The 21,056-nt window shown below is 31.0% G+C and overlaps 1 long non-coding RNA gene across 2 annotated transcripts; it reads right to left on the reverse strand.

Moving 5' to 3' along the window:
* Positions 1–2,587: 2,587 nt before the first annotated feature.
* Positions 2,588–3,381, reverse strand: LOC129912484 (uncharacterized). Of its 2 annotated transcripts, XR_008771833.1 has the most exons (4): positions 3,228–3,381; positions 3,097–3,171; positions 2,865–3,037; positions 2,588–2,703 (listed from the first exon to the last, which is right to left on the reverse strand). It is a non-coding gene; the product is annotated as an uncharacterized LOC129912484 (long non-coding RNA). The 2 variants fall into 2 exon arrangements; XR_008771832.1 differs by having other exon boundaries at positions 2,590–3,037.
* Between the last annotated feature and the right edge of the window lie 17,675 nt (positions 3,382–21,056).

The raw sequence follows: 21,056 nt of genomic DNA on the forward strand, positions 1-21,056 counted from the left end.
GCGTGGTAATACGTCAAAAACGTGATGTGATAGAATTTTTCTGACTTCATATTCGAGCACAGCGCACAAAAACCATTAGAAAAATATACTTTGATTTTAATAAAAAAAAACTTTTTGACTATTGAAATCGAACAAGGCATTCGATTTTTTCTGCCCTGCAACTTTTGCATTTGACTTTTTTCGAGAGGACGCCTAATTTTAACAGAAATCGTAAAAAAACATGATTTTTGACACCCACCCCACTTTTTCGCCCACCAACCCCTTTTCCACCAATTTTTTTGTGGTCAATTTATTTTTCCCCTTTCATATACCATTTATCCTAAATTTCGCCACCAACCATATGCTGCTAATAATTTTTTTATTTTCTAAATAAAGTCTATCAAGGCTTGGCCACACCGAAGGGTACATGCGGTAGCGGTACGGGTAATTGTATGAACAAAATTCCAAACAACAACGTTTAGGTGTGGAATATTTTTCATACAATTACCCGTACCGCTACCGCATGTACCCTTCGGTGTGGCCAAGCCTTCAATCTCCATCAAAGATGAATTAAAAGAGAGAAACATTTTTCGTAAATTTACATTCTAAAAAATGTTTGAAAAATTTTCCAGCCCCTCCAAATTTTTTTCTGGATACGCCCCTGCTGCTTAATACCAATCTTTTATTGTGTTCATAACTCTTTTATCAAAATTAATTTAGGCTAAGCAAAATGATGTTCGGTACTCTATTAATATAATCCACTGTAATATTACCAAACCGAAGAATTCTCACTTCAATTAAAATATAATACATATGTATAAGTGAATCGGGTCTATTCTTGGAATGTGTTTTGGATGCGTTTACCACGCTTCGTGGACGCGTTTTAAACTCGTTTTGGACGCGCTTTGGGCGCGTCTCGCACGCGTTTTGGAGGTATCTCGGGAGCGTTTTGAAAGCGTTTTGGACACGTCTTGGACGTGTTTCGGAGGCGTCTCGGGCACATTTTGGACGCGTCTTGGACACGTCTCGTACTAGTCGTCTTGGACTCCCTCACTTTGGGAAAATTCGGGCTTCATTTTTAAAAAATTCTAAAAGGTTTTTGCGAAAATTTTGAAACACAGGATTTCTATAAGCTGTATTCCGATAAGTAAACCGAACGTTTGAACATTATTTTTTCATGTCTGCTTAATACCAATCTTTTATTGTGTTCATAACTCTTTTGTAAAAATTAATTGAGGCTAAGCATAATGATGTTCGGTACTCTATTAATATAATCCACTGAAACTGAAATATAGCCAAACCGAAGAATTCACACTTCAATTAAAATATAAGTGAATCAGGTCTATTCTTGCTATGCACATTTTTCTAAAAAATAGGCACTTAAGTTTCTTATATTATTCACTATACATAGTTCCACTTTTATTTTAAACTACTGATGCTTTATTTACAATAGTGGAGCTGTTATCGAAGAATTGACTTGATTATTGAATAAAGTTTTCGTTTCAACTCAATAAGTTTGACGAAAACTTACCTAGTATCATCCTTCTATTCAAAGATTTAAATAATGGACAGTATCTGCTATCTGATACCCTAAAGTATAATGACAGCTCTTCATAAACCTACTTTCATTCCAGCAAATTATTCATGGGAAAAGCTCTGAATCTACTTTATATCCTCATCCTCATTGATTTTTATGTGTGTGTGTATATTTTCTAGCTAGCAGTTTCTCCGTCCATTAATGCTGCTATATTGCGTGCTTATGAATTTAAAATTCCTGTCTAAATCTGGCATTTAATTGACTGAAGCGATAGTCCGAAATGAAAAGTGATGCATTTATCCTCTATGTTTGCTTGGATGAAGGATATTTATACGGTTTTGTTCATATGAAATTAGGTAATGAAAATTAAATGAAATTCGAACTGGTACTGGTATGTATGTTCTAATTTCAATGTTTGTTTTATAAATGGTTTTATTATATAATACCTAAAACACAAAAAAATATATTATTTGAATTAAATGAGTTTTTCATTTTTTTTTAATAGGAACATCATAGTTTTGATTGATAAGTTTTATGGATACAAAACTGCAAAACTTAAAAAAAATACATATTTGTGTTCTCTGATTCGATATCCTTCGCATAGGATAGTAACTGGTTTAAAGCAGAGGCGGCGCTAGACCAAAATGAGGCGTGTGCGAGAGTAATTTTGCGGGGCCCCTAGGAAAATGATTTTGGACTATCATTATACACGACTCGATCTCACGAACTTGTTCTTAAATTTCAAATTGCTTTAATTTTTAACTTTTTATATAAATAAGATTTGTTAAATGTACGTAGATATCAGAAAAAAATAAATTCGTTCTTCAAAGAATTTTTTTTTTATCCATACACAGTATTTCTAAAATGATTAAAATACAAGGAAAAATTAGACAAAAGGTGTTATGCAAATCTTATAAATATAGGAATTAATGACTCAGTGATGTCAAAATAAAGGTTATATAATCTTCTTTCAAAATTAAGAGGTCTGTCGGATCGAAGCTTTTCATTTCACCCTCAAGCCTGTGGGAACCTTAGAAATGAAAAACGCTCTTACCTTTAAAACAGACTGCATGACCTAAGTTCCAATTTCTGACTTGAAAGACCTCTGGTTTTCAAAAGAAGATATTATTAGCTTTGATTTGAGATTAAATTTGAATTTTAACTCCATAAGTTCAAAGGGGCGGGCGCTGCGTAATATATGAGACTTTTTCCTGAATTATTTGTAGTTTTGCATATACTTTGGGTCGTTGCTAATGAGTCTTATTTTTATTTGATTAAGTAATAATGTTTAACTCATCGACCAACATACCAAAAAACAAGACTTTATGAAACTTCCATCGTTTCTAACCTTAAAACATGCTGCGTTATGAAACTGACAACCTTTGACCCGGAAAACGTCTGAGTTTGAGAAGAAGATGGCATTACCATTAATTTGAGACCAATATGTCTTTAAGCTCTATGAGATGCACAATTCGTTTTACCACGCCAACAGTGCCTAATGCAGACGGGAAGACCTGTGGACTGTGGTTTTCGTAATTACTAACAGCCCTCTTTCACTTCAAATTTGAAATTTTCTTTACCTTGATGAGTTAAGCGTTTCTGCAGTGGCCGCCCTCCTAACAAATTCTTGAATGAATTTGAGCAATTTCATTTACCTATTAAGGCGCATTTTTAGAAAAAAATCAAAATCGTTAGAAATCGTTATACATACCTAAACATTTTTCGGAAAAAACTATTTTAAGTGAAATTGGTATCAAATTTTACAGAAATTATTTATCTACATTCCAAATTTTAGAAAAAAATTAAATGTAAAATTTTCTAAAATTTGACTATTTTAATAAAAATAAAATTCAAACTTTCTTCATAAAAATATAGAAACTATTAAAAACTAACACTTGATTTTTTTTTCATAAAATCGTAAATAATTTTTGAGTAAAATTTGAGGTAATTCTCTAAAACTGGTATAATATTATATGCATAGCGTGACGTGAGTTCTTATTTGTCCTACAGACCATTTTTGCCGAAAATGAATTATGGATGCCATCTTATATTTTCGACCACGCTCTTTCGATTGCTGCAAACAGAATCGTCCTATCTCTTTTAGTTTTGAAGATACAAAAAATTTGTCCTATAGACCAAATTTGTTCGATGAATTTGATGCTTATTTGTCCTATATACGTTTTTGTATGCAGTAGGACAAATACTGGCTTTATAATTATGCAAAATTTGTGCTTAAATGTCCTATATCCAATGAAGTTATATTTTTCACACCAAATAACGTCCCCATATTAAATCCTCGTAATAAGAGGCGAAAAACTCAAATTTAAAAGTCATTACATTGCCAAGAGTATCGTTGCTTAATGCTAAGGTAACCATCTCTAATAAAAAAAAGAAGGACATCATCCATATCGTCCCGTTTTTTCGTGAACCACTTTTTGTACAGTTCTTAAAAGAAATATACATTTTACAAGAATGTGGTTGGTAAGGCTAGTCTCACGTTAGTCTTAAAATTTGAAAATTGACACTTTTCAAACAACCTGTAATATCGCTGAGTGTCATTGCTATATTGACATAAAGCCGGGATTTGTTTCTTTCTTTAAACTATTGTTTTTTAAAATCACTTGTTTATGATTTCTTTAAAAAAAAAGAGGCCGGAAAAAACCAAGGGGCTTTCCCTGCTAGATGAAGGAAGATATATAAAAAAGTTGTGTGACTATTCTAGGTTAGGTTTTATTCATCATCTAGTTGGAAGTTTTTCAATGAAGTTATAATGACTAATGGGAATTGTTTTTGTTGATGTTTGCTTTCCTCTGTTAGATACTACTTATCTATAATTTAATATTTTTTTTTTAAGAAATAACTAATAAATACATAAATTATTTACATTTTTGTTTGATCAAAATTGTTGATTTAAAACCGGAAAAGTTTGGTGGATTGTGAATCCGTCCGTATTTTGAAACATCAATGATTCCGCAAAATGTGTTCGAATACGGAGTTTCGAAAAGCGAAAATTAAAAAACTCCACTTAATAAGATTGTCCTTTTTAATCATTTTTCAGGAGATCAACAAATTGGCGGCGGAAAACAAAAATGATTTACGTCCTTAAAAAAGTGTTTAAATTGGTACAAAGCGTGAAAAATCAGTTTATATACATTGCGATTTGCGAGCGTTAGCGAGAAAACAAATTTTTTTACAGGAAATAAAGTTTACCCATTCTTAAGCTTTATACAAAAAATTATTTCATGCAATTTTAAATACCTTTACAAAATTGAAAAATAGAAAAAAGAAAAAAAAAAGTTTTTTATCACTGAGATTGTGCAACAAAAAATGTATACATTTCATTAAGTTTTAAATTAAATTTGGAATCTTAAGACCAAAATTTTAGATAATCCAAGGTGCTTGGCAAACTAAATATGTGCTTCACTTTAGAAAAAAAAGTTAAACAATAATCTTAAATTGTTCAATTTTCTTTTTCTATCGAGTGGAAACAAGCCAATTTAAATTATTTTTTTTTTTGTTTGATTGTTATAAAATATAAATAAAGAAAATAGACATGGTTTTTCGGATTTTATTATTACCGAGACATTTTCATTTGGCGCCCGCGGGGCCCCTCCAAGCGCGATGCCGTGTGCGGGGGCACACTCCGCACACCCCTTCCGCCGCCTCTGGTTTAAAGTAAGGTATTTTTTTTTTAATATTTTACAAGAACTATGTACATGTATTCGAAAATCGTTATGATACGAAATGTGACTATATTCTGAGAAGTATAAGATAATCCATATATTTTTGGGTCACTCTGGCGTATGGGTAACTTTTTTTTATATAGACTAATTTAAATAAAATTTAAAAGTGATGTAAGCTAACCAAGATTTTGAATCTCGTAATTTAATTAATAATACAGCTCATACTAAAACTCGTGTCAATGATTTTAATTTTGAAAGCCACTTTCACCGGAACAGCAAACGCTTCAAACATCTTTTCAGAAATTCTTCCAGGATAAGGTACTGTTATCAAAGCGACACGTTAGGTTAGGTTAGGTTAGGTTAACGTGACTTTCATGATTGGTCCGTTGTGATACCACACTAAAAACATATCAAAGCAACACAACGCTTAAATTTTTTCATTAATAAGAGCTTGCAGTTATATGATAATGACAATACATATCTGATATTCAAGAAATGATAATTTCTTGCATTTTTATCCATTTGTTAGGTAGGTACGCCATAGGAAAAAAACTTTTACACAGTAGGTACATTTACCTATGACTTAACTAAATCAATAATTGACAAAATCATTCTTGACCGCTCGACGCTCTTGGCAATTTTTCTTTTAATTACCGATTTTTAAAGTTATTTCAAAAATTGTAAGCAGTCAAAATTTTCTTGTTACAAATTTGAAACCAAACTTAAGAACTTGGTACACTTTTATACCTCAGTACATTTCAACATTGGAGAACTTGGCTCTTTTTTTTTAAAGTAATGTTTTTTTTGTGATTTCACTACTTTTTGCAAGGTATTGCCGTAGAATTCAAAATCTCTATATTTGATAAAAATTCAGCTAAAATGGGCGGTTACCACGCCCATTGAATTGAAAATCTCAAATTTTCGATTTTTTCCTTTGTATACACTACAAGTCCCATCACCGTGTAAAATATTTCAAGTTCTACGATAGCGAGTGTGAGTCAGTTACCGTTTTCGCGATTTATTAAGCCCTATATCTCAGAAACTACTTATCTTAAGAAGCTGAAATTTTGTGAGGATTTTGGCTCGAAAATTTAGCGAGTTTGAAATTTCAGGCATTTTTGGTTTGGAAGTTAGAGGGGGGTCGAAAATGGCCTGAGTTGTTTCCTGTAAAAAAGGGTGTAGTGCCAAAGTTGCTAAAGAACTTGGCTGGGCACTTGCCTCTTGATTATTTATGATTTAAATATAAATCAAATCGCTGATTTCGATCCATAAAAACGCACTTTTTATAACTAACCTCCTGAATAATGTGATCCTTCAATTTTATTTCTCTTCCAATATAAATAATTGGTAAAAATCCATTTTTTTAATCTTTCTTTGGATTATTTGATCTTCTGTTTTTTTATTTTCTTTGTCTTTTCGGTAATCTGGAAATTAAGAAAGTTTATTTATATAAAAATCTAAACACGTGCACTTTTTAAAACTAACATCCGAATATCCTCTTTTTTCCGTAATATTGTTTTTCTTATTTATATTTGTAATTAATACAATTAAATAATACAATTTTCCATGTCCATTTTTTTTATGAAATTTTCAATTTTTGTTTATTTATTATAAAAGTAATAATTGCTAACTTCACTTTGAAATATATATAAATAAAGTTTTGACTTGTTTGATTATCTTGTGCTTGCATCAACAAAACTTAAATATTTCAACATTAATCTAACTTTTCCATTTCCATTAAAATAATTTTTCCATCAGATTAATTTTACTATCTCTATATGAGGAAAAGTCCTACTTCAACATTCAACGTGAACTACAAGAAACTTTTTCATCTCATTTTTCCATTCACGTCAATATGTTACTAGGTAGCTGCTGCATTAACAAAGTTTTTTTTTTATTTTACTTTTTATTTAACGTTTAAGGTGAGTGACCCACTTCCGGCATTGAAAGTTTGTCATGAATTATAGAAAACTCTGCACTCTGGTATTACGAGAACGCTTTTGTTTAATTTCAAAATGAGGCCACATTCATTTACATGAATGAATGTGTACCTAGACGAATGATGAGTAAAAGTGAAGGTGGTGTTGTAGTGTTGTAATGGTGGAAAATCCTTTTAACCCATTTCATAAAGTTGTAACTGGTTTTTATCTTAAAATATGTATATTTTTTTCAATTCATAAAAAAGGCAAAAAAAAACTCTTCGTAGTAATAAAAAAAAAATTAAATTTAAAAATATTTTTGTAAAGAGCCGAGAGTTTTCAATCTTCAGTTTAACATTCAGCTTTTTGACAACTTTAATATTCTTCGTGAACACTTTATGTACATAGACTACTCTGACGTATTCACAGAGCATAAAACAATAAGAAGCGGTTTAATAAACCTCTCGTCCTTGGAGTCATTAATGGCTTTGGCTCTTCGGGATGTGAGCATCTGCCATCCTGCCAAGTTTTTATATGACGAGTCCTGAAATCAAAATATGGACAACCAGCTTTGGTCCTTCTCTTGGAATAAGCCGAACAATTAGTGGAGAATTTACAAAGGTAACTTTACGGACTGCGATGGGATTAAGAGGACATAAAGAAGGTAGGATCATATGCAATATGTGGTACAATTGCCAATATAGAACTAGTGGCATTTAAGCGGTGATTTGTGATGAGAATAACTGAAGGACAAAAAGTCATATGGTTTCTGAAAGTTCCCAATCGAATGTCGATTTTCTAAAAAAAAGTAAAAAAAAAAATTTTAAATTCAACTCAGACAGAAGAACTTATAAAAAAATCTTTGATACCAAACTTTAAATAAAATAAAGCCGTTAGTCTGTTCTAATTATTTCTTAAATACATTTACTTCTTTATGTAGAACCTCAAAAACCACAATAACTCCCATAAGTATATGTGACGATTGCCAAATTAAAAGCCAAGCAACCATCAGAGTGTGTGTTAAGTTGACTGTTGATTTACTCTACAAAATCCAGCCAAGAACTGAAGCCAAAAAAGATAAAAGAGATTTCGTAACATCGTCCTCGTTATACACAAACTCAATTGTGGGATAATGTTTAAAGTTGTGTCTTGTGTGTACCATTCTGTAGGGTATTCCATTGGTTCAGTTCGTTCTAACTTAAATTGTTGGGTTGTGCAAAGTTAATATTGTCAGTCTTTTAAAATGCAAAACATCCAAAAGATTACAAAACTTAACAATTTCTCTTTGACTGTAGTAGTTGTTGGCTGTTTGTGAAAAGATAAGTAGTAAACAAAAATGTAAATGAAGTGCAATTTGAGATCATTTGAAATTTGTGCAGCAACCACTAATATAAATAAAAAATTGCAATTAGTCTTTTTTAGTTTGTATTTATTTATTATTTTTAATTTATATACAGAAAGTCATATAAGAGTTCAGTATGCAGGACGTTAACAAATTAGATGTGTCATCGAATAGTGGAAAGAGCTTGAAGGTATTCAAGCTCAATCTGTGTTAGCTACTGTAATTGTTAATTTTATTTTGGATAACTATCCATGTGTTTTAATGATGTTATTGTTGATGCAGCGTCTTAGGTATCCTTCAATTATGACGTGAAATAACGCTCTACGAAATAGACCCACATTTCAAAAGTGACTTTATTTCCATGAGAAAATTGGTGAATCTTAATTCAAATGTATTTATGCGCTGTAAATTTTATATATGTATTTATAATATAGAGTTTAGTTTCCTTTTCAGGCGGGTTCAAATTCAAATTTTATATCGAAAATAAATCCAATAATAACGTCGAAACAGCCAATGCAATAAATTTTTCTGTTAAAAACCTGTTGAAAGGGTCATATCATAACTTTTCAACTAAGAGTTCAGTGATATCAAGGGGCACGGTAGTGTCCAGCCAAGTTCTCTAGCAACTTTGGCACTACACCCTTATTTACAGGAAACAACTCAGGCCATTTTCGATCCCCCTCTAACTTCTATACCAAATATGTCAGAAATTTCAAACTCGCTCCATTTGTTTAACTAGTCAAAAACAAATTCCTCACAAAATTTCAGCTACCTAGTATGAGTAGTTCCTGAGATATAGGTCTTCAAGAATCACAAGAACCGTATGACTGACTCACTGACAGATCATCAAAATTATGGAGAACTTTCCGTTATCGTAGAAACTTGTAATTTGGCGCAGTGATGGTTCTTGTGGTGCATACAAAGGAAAAAATCAAAAATTTGATATTTTCAATTCAGGGGGCGTGGTAACCGCCCATTTTCGCTTAATTGTCATCAAATAGTTTGAAGCACTTCTGATTATCATATAATCTTGAAACTCGGTAAAACGATAGAACTGGTAGTTTATACAAAAGGAAAAATATTAAATTTGAGAATTTTAGCCAGATGGCGTGGTAAGTAGTGAAATCACAACAAAAACATAACTGTTAAAAAAAGATCCAAGATCTTGGTGGCACAAAAAGTACTGAGATATAAAAGTGTACCAAGTTCTAAAGTTTGGTTTTAAATTTGTATCAATTAAATTTTGATTGTTTACTTGGCAATTTTTCAAATAACCTTAAAAAATCTATAATTAAAAGAAAAACTATCAAGTAAACAATCGAAAACGTTTTTTTGACGATAACTTGAAATTTTGAGGGTCTATGAAAAATTTGTAGCACAGTGTTATTAGTTTTTTTTTTTAATGTAAAGCTACGTAAATAGAAAAAAAAAAAAACTACGAAGTGTGATTTCAATATTAAATCTTGAACACAGAGACGCATTTCGTTTAAGGTTTCGTATAAATACGTTGTGTGAAAACAAGTCGTAAGCCATAATTTTTAAATACATATGAGTATTTTAAAGAATTAATTTCAATTTAACCATTTGGCTTTAAAATTCGTGAAAAGGTACTCAAAGTTGCTTGCAACTTGCCACTTGAACCTTTTCAAAAGCCACCAGCTTGCCACTTAAAATCCTCAATCATAAAACCGATGAATTTCTTGACTTTCAGAAACAAGAGTTCATCGCTCTAATTTCATTTTATTCAGAGAGAAAGCACAATGGACACTACATAAATTTACCTAACACAGTTCTTCAACCATAAAATTAAGTACACGTTTTAAGCTTTCAATAGAACTCTTTAAATTTCTATAGTAACGTTTTCTAAATACTATTTCTTTATAGCAAATCTAAAACAAAAACTACTAAATAGGGCATGTACCTATCTTAGAAAAAAAAAAAAACATTATTTATTTATGTGTTCCCATTTCACCTGCATTCGTTTATTCATTTCGAGTTCAATCTCATATCTTTTGAATGCCTCTTTGTTGTCCTTTGACATTGCATTCAACTAACTGCTGCACCCCAAGGAAGTAGGGTTAGGTACGACGGTTCGTACAACTCAATTGTAAGTCAAGCATTTAAATTCCAGCAAACGGACTAAATTAGTTATTCGTTTCCAACAATGTCACAAGGTCTCTGACCGTTTTCAAAAGAATTCCAAAAACACACACAAACACACACAGATTTACAGTCACAATTTTTTTTGCCAGAATGGAAAAATGTCCAATAATACTGGTGGCTGCTGGATTGCCTTGTAAGTTAACGAAAAAAAAAAAGAAATCATGAAAAGGATGAAAAGTTTTTCAAGCCCTTTGGCTATATGAAGCAAATGGTTGAATAAAAAAGAGCCAAATTGTCGGATGAATAGTTTTAAACAGACAGAAAGATGAGGAAAGGACTGCACGTTAAAAAATTGCAGTTTAAGTGTCTGTGTAATACTATACAAAAAAATTGCTACTTTTTCTTTCATTGAACTTTTGACTTAATTTAATATTACAAAAAAAAAAATACTGGATTGTTGTACATTTAAAAGGATATTTGTGCTTCCGTATTGTTTTCTTCTTCAATTTCTTTCATTTTATTCGAACTTAATTAATTTCTATTGGAATGGATTTCGCTTTTAGAAAGTTAAAATAAAAGAAATGGCAGTGTAATTAAATTTGATTAAATTGGAAACAAGTTCATTGAAATAGCTTATATCAAATAAAATATTTAAAATGACAATTACCTTTAACTTAAAAAGGCTTTTGCCTTATGCCTTATTATGTTGCTTAATGTGAATGTTCCTTTATGGATTGATTGAGAGTAGAGTCGTGGTTTCAAGAGGCTTATAGGGTTTTTCGTAGCCTTTGGAAGTTTAATTCAAAAAAATCCTTTTTTCATAAAAGTACACATTTATTAATAGTGATAAGTTGTTGTTTTTCTAGTCCTTATGACCTTAGCCTTGACGGATTTCTTGAGATATTTTCATCTTTAATGAAACCATATTCTGTTTTTTTTTATTTTTGAATACCAACGTGTTGGAGATAGATATATGACACCACGTATCTTTTATAGCGGTTTGGCTTTATCTATACGAGAATATACACCAGGATAAAAGGAAATGCATTAATCAGAATTCTGTTGCATATACGAGCAGAGCAGATACAGATAATAAAATTCAAAGAGCTTTTCCAGCACTCTCTCGTAGAACATGTGGTGTCATTTCCGTTACGAAACGGATTTACACTCCAGTGAAGATCGATTCCAATGTGCAGGTGGATTCATGCAAACAAATGGCAAACGACACAGTCTGCATGTTAACGTGATAGGGAAAATCTGTAATTTAATTTGGCAGATTTTACCAAAAAAAAAAGAATCTTCTTATTCATTGCAATCCTCAAAAAAGGATGTGTGAAGTAAATGAAAAATGAAATCGTGTACTATATATTTTTTTTTTGTATGAACGTTGATGGTAAAAACAAAAATGGGCATTTTTTTCTGGGAGACTTAAGTGTTAGGTCATTTAATTTGAAAAAAAAATAAATAATAGGGGAATTTTCATTTTTGTTGAATTTCTTGTGAATTGTTTGAATGATTCAAAAGTCAAAAAATCCTATTTCAAAATACAATCGATTTCTAAAGATAACCTTCATGTATGTAGGTTAACTCAACATTAGTTAGAAGCTAACCGTTTTAGGTACATAGATATCAAAACATATTTACTTTTGTGCATTCTTACACATTCACTTTCATTAACTAATAACAAAAAATATATTTGAAACGAAAAAAATTAGAAAACCACTGAAAACTTAATTAGAGATGTTTAAGAAATACCTATTATTTCTAATAGACTGTTTTGGTCGCAATGATTTGATGAAGATTCATTAATTTCCCGACGTTGTCATTTCGTTAGAACATCATTGCGACCAAAACAGCCGATGTGAAAAAATTCTTAAAACGGCGAGAAACATTTTGAATTGGTACGAAATTTATTGTTTATTGAATTTCATTCATTCATTTCATTTCGATTGATATGTAGTGTTTCCCCAAATTTAGAAATTATGTAATTGAAATTGAAGTTGTAAGTACGCATACGCCGTAGTGAACCGAAGAAATACCTATTACAACATGTTGAAAATTACCTAAACCAACAAAATTTTTGACACTTATAAGCCATGTTTCTAAAATATATTTGTTTGTTTTTTTTTTTTTAAGATTGAGCCGTATGAATTTACGAACTTGCTCTTGTAGTTCAAAGTATACCTATCTAATATCTAAAATAATTTGTGGAAATTAAAGATTTGGACTAAGTTTTCAGAAGATAGATAAAAAAAAATTAAAGCAAACAAATTAAATTTATTTAGAGCCAATTTTTCAATACTCAGATAAACCTCAGTTAGAGCTTATTCCTAGGAATAAAAGTTTTTTTTTTATATTGACATTTGGCAGTTTTTATTCTTTTGATAGTCTAACTGACGATTGAAAAATCAGGGCTTAGTATTATTTCTAAACTTTTACTTTTTTTTTTTTGAGAATTTGAGTTTAATTTGAATTTGATTATTTTACACTTCAAAATGATAAGAAATACATATCTTTGAATAAAATTGGCTTATCCATTGATGAAATATACGACATTTAATAAAACATATAAATAGCTATTTGAACGGAAACGCATTATTTCCGTTCCCCGAAGTTTTGTTAGAACCACTGAGATAATTTCATGATGTTCACCAAATTTAATAGAAATTGTTAGAGTCGTTTTCGAGAAAATTGCAATACCTTGAAATGGAAGATACGAGTATGCGTTAGGAAGGAGATTAAAAAAAATAAAAGAAGGGTCTTGAAAAATAACTCAAAAATCATTTCAAACAAAACCAACCGATGCGACGGACGACGGCATGACGAAACCTCCTCCTGCACCATCGTAATGTTGGTTTTGATTAAACCTCGGATTTCTTTGCCTGCCCTATAGAGCTTGAAAGATTTAATTCTAGGGCAATGATAAATAACTCCAGGGCATGAACAAGGTAAACTGAAAACGTAAAAAAATCAACCCTTAAGATGCAATTAGTTCCACGCAGAGTCCAATTCAATCATAATCGTAAAAATGATGAAGTTTAATCATAAGATTAGACAGCCAACACGTAAATACCTATAAGTATGATAAGATATGACATTGTTTTTAACAAAAAAATCGAATTTGTATTTTAAGAAATTAAAGGTAAAAGTAGAATTAAACAAAACATATGAAATATTTTGTTTTTAATTGACTGCCAAATAAATCGCCAACCATAGTATAAATACTCTCATATCCCAGCAATAAAAACTCTATAGTAAATAATATTCCATTTGAATTGTGATAAATGCCTACTAAAAAATATATGTACCTACACTAGGTACACTAAATTGGCCATCATAGGGCAAATAAAATTAACGACTAGCGATAAAATTGCTCTAGATATTTGATGATGAAGCGTCATGATAAATTTTCTGCCTGTCGATCGCAAAGGGAAATGCAGATGTATAACTAAAAAATTGAGAAATAAACGCATTTTCTACGTCAATAGTATATCAGGATGTCAATGCAACTGAATCCAATTAATAGGGATTTTTTTTTAAATCAACGGAAATTGCTACACACTGAAACTTAAATTGGAATTTAAAATGGTACCGACAGACAGCGTGGACACTGATAAAATGTCAAAACAAAAAACAAAAAATACTTTATAGTAAAGTAAGTTTTAATACCCATGGGCTATATGTGGTATACAAATAAATGTATGCATTGCATATTTGAAAAAAAAAAAAAACAGTTCATAAAAGGTATAGAGAGACACTCTAGACTAGATGACCTGATGATAGGAAAAAATAAACAAAAATACAAAAATATGTTTTTTTTCATATAGGTATGATGCTAGTTTTTGGCGCTAAAAATATCCATTTACACTCCATTTCACTTAATTGAGTTCGTTTTGATAAATTTTTAATCACCCGGAAACATTAAGAGGAAGAGACTGGGTGGCAGTCTGAAGTTCTTATTAACAGAAAACAGAAAAATACCATTCAATTGAGGTGCGATTTTTTGTACTCCACAAAAAATTATTATTTTGTCAGTAAAAATACATATTTGCATGTTTATTAATGGCTTTGTACAATAATTTTTGGATATATGTACATACGTATGTATGTAGGTAATAAGCTATGTCTTCATAAATTTATTTTGTAGTTTTGTCATTAGAATAATATGTCATGTTTTGTTTCGAAGTTTCAAAAGCTTTCTGTCTAATTGAGATCCTTTTCATGAATACTTCTTTTTCATAATGAAAAAAAAAACTATTTTAAAGCGGAATGTATTGAGGTAAAGCCTAGTACGCAGCTGCAGCGAAACGAAATTTTCCATTCAGAAATAGCATAACGAAATCTTGAACGAAAAATTTCGTTTTGCTTTTCGTTTTTCAGTACGTCAAGGAGAAATTTGGAAGTTTCAAGTAGAGCAACAAAATTAAATGACAAGTCGATTTGACAAAAAAGGCAAATAAGGCAAAAAGTTTGTCAAAAAGTCGTTAGAAACGACCAGTTGAGGAGACAAGTCGAGACGATATGGAGGTTTCACAGCTGAAACGGACCAAGTCTAAAAAAAGAAAAAAATCCAAATCTAGTGCCAAAATCTGCGCATGGTTTGACTCTACTAACGTTTTTCACTAGTTTGATCCAAATTGTTATTTGTTCGAAAAAAATATTCACCATAAGATTCAATGGAAATGGAAACGTATCTACTTTAACTCGTTATATCTCCCAATTCACTTTTTGTGACTTGGTTCACTTCAGCTCTGAATCCTCCATATGAGCTCCACAAGTAGAAGAGACAAAGAGTGGTGATAAGAAAAGTTGACATTTGGATCATCCAGTTGCAGTGAAAAATGGATGCGACAAGTAAACGCGACAACAAACGAAGTCACCAAAGTGATCAACAAGTCAAACCGACAAGTACCTACATGTCGCCAGAGGAAAGCAAAATTTTTTTAACTCCATAGAATTTGTTAAGGACTTTGAATAATTTTGCTTTCCACTGACGATATGTAGATGTGACAACCTTTCAGTTTTCACAGCTCAGTGAAAACGGAATAAAGCTCTTACTCACTCCTGCTGTGATGCGAAGTAGCTTTTTATAATGGTTTTATGAACGTGAATGAACAATTCAGAAGTAGGTAGCTGTTAATTTAATACGATATGTTTCTTAAACCTAAAAGTTTTAACTCTCTACCTACACTTTAATGGTATTTTTGTCACCGCGGTGACCGGTGGTGCACCAGTTATCATTTTAGAGATGACCCATCATATTTGAAGGCCATCATCCTTTTCAAGAACTCAAAGGGTGTCTCGCCCGGCCAAATTGCTTTCCTTTTTTGAAATATTCAAATGTCACACTAACTTCTTCGACTGTTATGTCAGAAACTTCCGCTGTTGAAAAACATATGCTGTCCTGAGACACAATTCATTTAAAACTCTTACAGTACCGTCATCACCATTTTGTTCAGTTCAGAGTCTTTTGTTGTCACTTACAAGGAAGAGCAGTATGAAAACCACAAATCCAACAATGATTAGCTTTGTTGTTTTACAAAGCTGAAATACGAGCGAAATTCCGAATTATTTCTTCTCAATTTGATAAGTACTATGTCGAGATATTGTCCGAAATGATAAAAATTATTTCTAGTGAATTCAACCGGTTATTTTTGATATAAGCATGATCGGAGGCGTACAGGGTACATTGAGCTGCCGTGTCCCTAGGGCAAAACATATTTTTTCAAAAATATTGTTTGCCAGCTATATAAATATGTCGGTTTGCCTTTTAACACCCTTTTTCAACTTGAATACAGCACTAAGCATATCATCAGAATTTCCAGGGTGTGATCAGTACCCCTTAGAACATCATTAAAGACCATTATAAACTAGAATTATACCATAACTATCGGAGTCATTACCAGTATCAATTCACTTATTATCAATATCAATTCTTTAAATCATTTAAATAAGTTTGTCTTGTGTTCTCGTGGGCTTTAAAAATATGAAAGAAATATGAAAAATACACTTGTCTTTCTGGTTTGAAAATTTTCTGTGGCAGATCATTGTTGTTCATGCGCTCGACATGGCTTACCCTTTTCTAACTTGGTTAGGTTAGTACCCTTGTACAACCCGTACAGTTCGATGAAGTATTTTCTTCTCTAATTACCATCAATGCATGTGGGACAAAAAATCACCGGAACGGGCGCGAAGGAGCTCATGAGAGATTTGTATTAGGTATTCCTATTAAATTTTCAGAAGAACATTTATAGATTGTACTGCACAGATTCCACATGATGGCTTTTATCTTGCTTTTCTAATTATTTTGAGAAGATACATTTTTTAAAAATTGTTTTACTTGCGGTGCCCTTCACTTTCACCGTTGGTATTTAATACATTTTTTAATTTTTTTTTCATGGTTGAATAAAATCGAGGCTTCACAATTTGTCTGCAATAAAGATCCTGAAAGAAGTTTTTATTTATGTTTGTATTTTTTTAAATTTGTATTTTAGATAAAACCAAAGTTAGTCACTGTGGCGTATGTGGAACATTTTTGTATACATTGACATTGACATTGAGAATTATAGGGTTGTATATCTGCAGGGGTTTCCATAAAACATACAACCTTATAATTCTCAGCCACGAGTTCATAGGGGTGGCTATAAAGACAAAGAACAATTTGTCTTGTATTCTCCTTTTTAATTCCTACCTAAAGTTAGCATTGCATTTTACTGCAAAAGAATTAAATTTAACCTATCAAATCCTTCTTTAAAGATATTCCAACAATTTCTTTTGCTCAATAATTCAGGAATTTAAGTAAATTGAAACGTTCGTGCGTTTGCTGGTAGTTTTTTTTTTTTGTTTTTGCTCTTATTCTCACTTTTAAAAGGTAAAGCCAGCTATTGTAGGATTAATATAACCTTTTTGGTTTTCATTCACACCAAAAATCAGCTACCGTCTGTACGTTTGGCTAAAAGCACAACTCCATCCAGTAACCACAATATCAAGTAGCGCCCTTTAAAATGCAATGCTCCCATCTACCACCACCACCGCCAACACCACCCCCATACAATTTCGAACTCTTAACCTAAATCTTTCATCTCTCTGCTCTATGTGCTTCCAGTCTTCCACATTTTTGGCATAAAAGAATGAAAAACAAAAAACCACCTCATGTCCAGAGGCAAGAAATTTCGTTCATCTAACCTAACGATATTTTCTCATCACCCCAGGCAAAACGGGTGGCGACTGCTCTACTTATTTTGAATAGCTTTAACTTGGTGGCATGCAACACTAGGGTAGATTTCCATGTAGCCAACATTATATTTTTTTTTTCAGCCCATTGTCTGTCTCGTTGACTTTCAAACATGCAGAAAAGGAATGCAATGAATTTATCTTCTAGTTTAAACAATAAATCCTACTAATTTGTTGACAATTAGAAGAAGGCGTGTTGTGCTTAATGAATCCGAGTTGTTTGTTTATTTGGTTTTGTTCACTTTGCGGTGGTGCAGGAAACTATTTCAATATTTATTGAAATACAAAATTTATTTGAAATTTACGTGTTACTAACACTAAAGAGGATACCTACATTAAAACCATTATGGACATCGAGGAAGGCTTTAAAGTTAAAAAAAAAAATCGTTGACAAAGTTTATAATGGTCAAACTGGGATTAATTTGTACAAACTTACTTAAAACAATGATGTGGTTGAAATTGTATCATGAAAAAAATTTAACCCTTATGCCTTTTAAATATTTATTAGATACCGCAAGGTTACATTAAGGTAAGGTTACATAAAGCAAATTCTTATTTTGGAGAATTTTTTGAGTTGTCGTTTATGAACTTGATATGAAATGCCATTATATTTCAGTTATTTAAGACACAAAAAGTATGTTGTAGACACATGCTGGAAGCAAGATTTTTCATAATTCAACAAACACCATTAATGTGGCCATCTGAAAAACGGATTTTCATTTTTACTTGCGATATACATAGAATGGAGATATGACGGTTTATATATTGAGCAATGTGGCTTAGAGCATTTTCCAACATTTTTTTGACGCGTGTTTAAGGAGATATAACAGTTTAAAACTTGAGCAATGTGATTTTCTAAAAGCATTAATTTTGGTGGTTTTAGTGGTTAAGAGTTCCACACTACTTGGTGTCGAATACTGCCAAGTGTCTTTTGAAGATTTCCTCCCGTCAAAAAAAAAAATTAAAATTAAATTAATAGTTTTAGTGAATTTTAAATTTTGCAATTTTGGGGCTGTTTGGACCCATATTTGAGGAAAAATGAAGGTTTAAACCTTGAGCAGTGTAATTTTCTCAAAACATGGATTTTTGACTTCCGTTTGAATCTCATGCGACTCGAGAGCACACAATTTTTTTTATAAATTTTGGGCTAGTAGTTTTGATTTTAGAGAATCTTGAATTTTGTAACTCTGGGGTTGTTTTGGAAATATTTGTGTGTAGCGGTGTAGCTTACAGTATTTTTTTTTTTTGTTATCGAACGAGATAAAATATTGTGTCAGAAAGTCATTTGTTCATTATAGCATTGATGGCCTCCGCCAAACATCCTCTACCTAAATTTATTTCATAATTTCAAAATATAAATACTGATTAACAAAATAAAATTAAAAGTTAACGGAAAACTTTATATGAGTATAAATTGACTGTGTCAAAAATTAAAAAAAGTAGGTATCTGCCTATTTATTTTTTAATTGACATGTAAAGGATTATAACAATCCAGATAGCTTCTTGGTTACGAAAAACATTTTCAATTTTTCTGAAAAACAAAAAAATATAATAAAAAAAACCACACAACATGTATGTTATGCTGATAATTAAAAAATTTCGCAATGACAATGGTTCAACTTTTTTTTTGTTTCGTCTTATCTGATGAAATGAGATTACATATTTTTAAATATTACTTGCTTTGCGGTATATTTTCCACAATCGTATCTTCATACCATCTCATTTCACTTTACAATATTTCACTCTCTTGCTGGAAGGCTTAACATGCGGGCCAATAACAGGAAAAAATATATAGGTACCTACATAATTCTATACCTATATGAATTGAGTTGAGTTCGAAAAAAATTATGATATCGCCAATGATTATTAAAAAAAAAACACTACTATGCTGGATGCTGTTTCTCCATCCGTGACTTTTTAATTCCTTCAAAAAGCTATCGTCACAGCATGTCCAACCAAACATCCCTATTCATTTTCCACAACAGAAAAACTACAAGAGTATAGTATTACTCTGCTTTTCCTTATTCTTTTCGAACGAAAATGCACTCGTACAAAGTAATGGAGGTGAGGAGTGAGGTTGAAATTTTCCCAGAAAGTAGCATCAATTTCAGTAAGCTTCCTTGTGATGGTTTAACCCATAAACTGCATAGTAGAATAAGAGTGCACGGACTTTCATTCAGGAGTAATGGTCATATGGGTTAGTGGGGCAGAAATGTTCATGTGGTTGGTAATGGAGTCTTTATTTTCGATGACTTCATTATTTGTCGAGGCAGATAATTTTTGCGCCCGTTAAATTATATAATTAACTCGATCAATTCAGGTAGAAAGATGAATATTATTTTTGAGATATAATTATGAGGCAGTTCTTACTAGACTATTCACGCATGTATTAAAATTCCGATTAATTAAAAATTTTATTTTCGGTGCAAGAGTACGGATCAGAAGGCACTTATTAGCATGAAAAATGCTCATTGGTGTGAATGTAACGTATTGCTATTTTCACTATAAATTAATCTTTTCGACCAAAGATTTGCACAGTCTCAATTTGCACATAATTGTAATTGTAATTGTAATTGTAATTGTAATTGTAATTGTAATTGTAATTGTAATTGTAATTGTAATTGTAATTGTAATTGTAATTGTAATTGTAATTGTTATTGTAATTGTAATTGTAATTGTAATTGTAATTGTAATTGTAATTGTAATTGTAATTGTAATTGTAATTGTAATTGTAATTGTAATTGTAATTGTAATTGTAATTGTAATTGTAATTGTAATTGTAATTGTAATTGTAATTGTAATTGTAATTGTAATTGTAATTGTAATTGTAATTGTAATTGTAATTGTAATTGTAATTGTAATTGTAATTGTAATTGTAATTGTAATTGTAATTGTAATTGTAATTGTAATTGTAATTGTAATTGTAATTGTAATTGTAATTGTAATTGTAATTGTAATTGTAATTGTAATTGTAATTGTAATTGTAATTGTAATTGTAATTGTAATTGTAATTGTAATTGTAATTGTAATTGTAATTGTAATTGTAATTGTAATTGTAATTGTAATTGTAATTGTAATTGTAATTGTAATTGTAATTGTAATTGTAATTGTAATTGTAATTGTAATTGTAATTGTAATTGTAATTGTAATTGTAATTGTAATTGTAATTGTAATTGTAATTGTAATTGTAATTGTAATTGTAATTGTAATTGTAATTGTAATTGTAATTGTAATTGTAATTGTAATTGTAATTGTAATTG

This window comes from Episyrphus balteatus, chromosome 2 (assembly GCF_945859705.1).
Source record: "Episyrphus balteatus chromosome 2, idEpiBalt1.1, whole genome shotgun sequence".
Taxonomy (NCBI): Eukaryota; Metazoa; Arthropoda; class Insecta; order Diptera; family Syrphidae; genus Episyrphus; species Episyrphus balteatus.